Here is a 5102-nt window from a genome sequence, read left to right on the forward strand (position 1 = left end):
ATGGCGATTTTGGTGGGGTTTTCTTTTGTTTTGTTTTAGGAACTGGGCCTTTAGCCAATTTCTTCTGCATTTTCTTTATAACCCCACCCGTTTGGCCTCGCCCGGGCGGGGCTGTTTCCAGACCCGGCGGTACTCTTCATGTTTGACCGCCTGGTCTGTCCGGGTCTGGAGGAGTGGACCAGCTGGCCTCATTGCTTTCTTACATTCTTTTTTATCGCTTTTCTCCATTGTTTCCTCGAGCGCTTCGTGGACTGGCCGTTGAACACTTTGGAGTTCCATAGTAGTGACCGTAGTACCGTGCGGATCGATACTGAGCCTTTTCGATGTCTCCTCACAAAATTATCACGACCACAACAACCGTGAAAATATTTGAATGGACATTGCTGCTCAATCACAGCTGCCTGATCAATATTTTCATTAGCAATTTAGCACAGTTGATGGTGGTGGTGTGTGTGTCTGTGTGAGTGAAAGACAGAGGGAGAGAGGGACAGATTTTGTGTTATAACCTTAGGGATGCTTAGTGTGAGCACTCAGGTCGCATCAGAGCATCGGGCCGTATAGTGTGAGACCCTGCATTGTGACCTACGAACTTCTAACCCCTGCGAGTCAATCGTACAGTTTGAGCAGGCGCTGAATAACGCCACTGAAAAAATCGCACAGCGTATGCCCAAGGCTCCGCCGATGCTGATGGAAATGGACAAAACGTTAAGAAACGCAAAGCCAGAGGAACAGACTAACACACACTAATGCTGTTTTTGACCTCTATTTATGCCCTCAGTAGGCGTGACCTTACGGCCGCACTTCAAAGCACGGCCGCACTTCAAAGCACTCAGCCTTTTGACGCGTCACCTAATCTTCGTTCTAATGGCGCAACTCCTCCCAGTCATTCATAATCCGACCTCCGCGTTTGCACTCGCTGCCTACAAGAGCTCCCAAATGTGAACATCACTGATGTTCATCGGATTTGCAGAGTGACGACAACCCCCGCCAGCATGTTAGATAAAGGATTTAAGTTATATGCTGCATCACACAACTACGAAGGTAAGAAAACGTAAATTAACCGACAAAGAAACGTTAGCTAACGTGAAATGCAAACACTACGTTACTCCGCTATGTGTTTCATTTGATGTCAATTCTCTGCATTACATGTTTCCTTAAATGGTGTTTATAGTTGGGGTTTAACTAATGTCACTTTTATAATAGCGTTAGGTAGTTGGCTAACTAAGCAGGTAGTTAACTACCCAATGCTACTCTTGCTACGTGTAAAGTATATATGTTTAAGACGTGCTGACATGAGTAGTACAGAAATAATGCTAATGGTACTTGTATCTTTATTCAGTGTCCAAAAAACACAGGTTGACAGGGGAGGTCGGTGTGAGAGCCCTGTGCTACAGGTCAATGAGGAAGAGTGAGGCACCACCACACAGACTAAGTGTAGGCAGGAAGCTGTGTAAAGTTGTTAATCCCTGTTCAGTGGGGTTCAGTTCATTTAAGCATTAGTTAAGTTCATTCCTGAAGGCCCATCAACTTGAATGTTTTCCTTGTCCCCCTGCTTTATCACACCTAATTTGACTAGTCAGATGTGTTTGGGTGATCAGAAACAAATTTACACAATCTAAGTTATTACAGTTATCAAGGATGGTTAAATTGTTTAAATAGGGAGAGAAGGAAACACTAAGCATTCAGGAGGGTAAGCCTGTAGGGTCAGTAACCATAACACTGAACTATGTTCCTGTTTGGCTCTTCCATGAAGATGATGTTACATTTTAATTTTCGTTCTTTCTTCTTAGATTAAGCTTCTGGATTCATCGCCGGTGGTACTGACACATAGCCAGTGCTCCTGTGTGGCAGGTGCTGTTATGTGCAATCACACAGTGGCACTGCTCTTCCAAACAGCACACTACTCACAACTCAGAGTGCCGGTTATCCCCCTGTGCATAGCTGCACCGAATCTGAACAGCAATGGCACAAGCCACGGACAGTGGTAATTTAAATAAGGTTAAAGTTTTTGAATGAGACCATGTTTACATATGAACAGCAACACCATCCATAGTAAATGTGTCTTCTGTTAGGGTGTGAAGCCAGGACCTATCAACTCTATGATCTTCACTAAGCCGGTACCAAATAGGATGGCCCAGACTGGAGCACGGTAATTAGATTTGTAAAATTTGGTTTCCTGTGTTACAAATGCATGTTGCTATTTGTTCATACATGCATGTGTCAGAATAGGTATTGATTTACATACAACATTACACTTTCTGAAGACGGCTAACTCAGTCATGTACATATATACATCCCAGTCTCTAACTTATGCACCACTGTTTCACATTTTTAGTTTAGTTGTTGTTCAGTATAATAACCTTCTTCCTTACATTATTGTCATTGATGTTTTCTTTAGGAGTGGATTCTACAGAGGCACTGTGGGTCCATTACCAGATCCCTGACCTGACAAGCCCCTTGTGGAAAGTGCCTTTGGGCTGGTGAAGGAGGGCAGTGTTCTGCCATGTCAGCAGCCGGTTTTGACAACCCGGTACATCACACTACACCGTGATGCACCACCAACACCGCACTTGCCTCTGGAGGGGTATGACATCAAGGAAACCCTGCTCGCTCAGACAGCCTGTGATATTTTCTCAAACCGCTGCGCTGAACAAGTTTCCAAAGAACATGCTGTGTGACACAATAAATATCCTTTAACCTGTTAACCTGTGGCTTCTGGAAGAAACTCGGGTGAGTCAGTCACTGCAAACACATTTGTATCATCAAGTGTTTGTCAAATGAAAATGATACGTTTTTCTACACTTAGGATAATTTTCTATGTTGCAGTGCAGTAAAGTGCACGTTTCTTCTGTGTTCAATCATACATGTTCTAATTGTTATAAACAGAAAAAATCTTTTCTTACTTAACTGCTTGATTCTTAACTTGTTTAACTGAAACATGATGAAATGTCATAGTATTATTTTTTTAAATGTCCTTGGCAGTGCATGTGTCCGCATTGTAACTTACTAATAAAAAGTCCTGTGTGTACTTTGGTGTGTGTTTTATGTTATTTTATTGCAAATAAATAATAGTCATTTTATTTTACAGTTACACACAATCTTATATCTCTGGCATGGCATGGCAAGGCAATATCAGGTACATGCAATTTGAAACCTGACATTCCAGAGCAAAGCATGAAGCACACAGCACGTGGTCAACGTGACTCATATGGAGACTGACAACATTACAAGGAATAAAGGAAAATTGAGGACTTAGCCACAGAAAAGACTTTTTCCTTTTTTTGTTACAATAACTCAAAGGTCAACTATGATTTTTAAATTAATATCATAGGTGTGAGTTTAGAGTTCAGATTTTTCTGCACATTCTTTCTTTTGTATTTAACTATGATGGTAAATACATTTTGCAACATATCTGCCTGCACTTGCACTTGCTCTTAAAGTAGGAACAGTTCACCTTTCCAGCTGTATTTTAAATACTGATGAGTTTACTTTAATTGTTAGCCTATTGGTCAAAATGTATTGTTCTTCTGATTCATGGGTAATGCTTTACTCAAATAATACATCCACATTTCAGCACGTAAGCAGCTGTTTGTCTCAGTATTACCTGATAACATACTGAGGCCTGCTGATCACAAAGTATGTGGGAAATAAAAGCATGTTAGGAAGAGACTAGGGCCATTTTCAGTTCGCGCCTGCTTTCTCTCCAACGCCTTGGCTCAAAGAATGTGCTGATGCTGAAGTTGACCTCGACCTTGTGAGCCAATTTTTGTTTCATGTCCCACTTCACATGCTGCAGATGCTCCTGCAGCTCAGTCTTCTCATTGTTTGCAGGGATAACCATTTCATTTGAGGAAGAGGAGCAGGAATGTAGTCCAAAGACAAATGGATGTGGAGAGGAACACTGGGACTTTCTCTCTTTCTATCTCTGTTTTTTTCAGTTGCTAGTTTCCCTCAAGAGGAATGAGCTCATGTTTGTGGGCTCTGTTGCCACATGTTGTGGTTCACTTTCTAGAATAAGGATGAGTTAGTTTCTGGTCAGACCACAGAGAAGCAGCCAGAAAGAAAACGTGCTTCCCTGTCAAGAACTAACACAAAACAGTTGCATGACTTAGTGTAATTACTTGAGTACAGCGATCAGACGTAAAGTAGGATCATAATAATTTGTGATATTAAAAAAAAATTATTGTCAAAGGGAACTTATTATGCTCATTTCCCTTTTTTAAAACAATTCCTGCATTTTACCAGAGCGGTTTTGCATGATTCACAGTTTTTAAAAAACTCCTTGGCTTTTTGGCTGAGATGAGCATTTAGAGACATTCCATTCACCTGAAGTAATTTACAGCCAAGAGTATAGCAAAACTGCCTGAACGAGGCATGACGGAGACACACTTTCGTCTTTTTTATGCAAAATTCTGACCCTACCTTCTGAATGTTGCTCATATTGTTTTTCCACTCTTCCAATTTCCAATTTTGGTGAGCCTGTGCTGTCTTAGTTGACAGGAGTGGGACCTGATGTAGTCTTCTGCTGTTGTAGCCCGGCTGTGACGGATACTTACAAGTGGGTGAGATGGATATCAGAGTGCAGGAGCCCAGGAACAGGTCCAAGACCTGAAACATAAGGAGATTGGAAAGAAAGTGTTGTGAAATCTGGAGGGAACCTCCAGGTTTCCACGCTGGATGTGATGGATACTTACAAGTGGGTGAGATGGATATCAGTGTGCAGGAGCCCAGGAACAGATCCAAGACCTGAAACATAAGGAGATTGGAAAGAAAGCGTTGTGAAATCTGGAGGGAACCTCCAGGTTTCCACGCCTGCTGTGACGGATACTTACAAGCGGGTGAGATGGATATCAGAGTGCAGGAGCCCAGGAACAGGTCCAAGACCTGAAACATAAGGAGATTGGAAAGAAAGCGTTGTGAAATCTGGAGGGGACCTCCAGGTTTCCACGCCTGCTGTGATGGATGCTTACAAGCGGGTGAGATGGATATCAGAGTGCAGGAGCCCAGGAAGAGATCCAAGACCTGAAACATATGTAGACTGGAAAGAAAGCGTTGTGAAAACTGGAGGGAACCTCCAGGTTTCCACGCCTGCTGTGACGGAT

The 5102-nt window shown here is 42.5% G+C and overlaps 1 long non-coding RNA gene across 2 annotated transcripts; it reads left to right on the forward strand.

The window, feature by feature from the left end:
- The first annotated feature begins 588 nt into the window (after positions 1-588).
- On the forward strand, positions 589-3028 carry LOC120438430. 2 transcript variants are annotated; one of them, XR_005611884.1, is made up of 5 exons: positions 589-1041; positions 1340-1434; positions 1791-1984; positions 2073-2149; positions 2399-3028. It is a non-coding gene; the product is annotated as an uncharacterized LOC120438430 (long non-coding RNA). The 2 variants fall into 2 exon arrangements; XR_005611885.1 differs by lacking the exon at positions 1340-1434.
- Positions 3029-5102: the final 2074 nt, after the last annotated feature.

The sequence above is a fragment of the Oreochromis aureus genome, linkage group 3 (assembly GCF_013358895.1).
Source record: "Oreochromis aureus strain Israel breed Guangdong linkage group 3, ZZ_aureus, whole genome shotgun sequence".
NCBI lineage: Eukaryota > Metazoa > Chordata > Actinopteri > Cichliformes > Cichlidae > Oreochromis > Oreochromis aureus.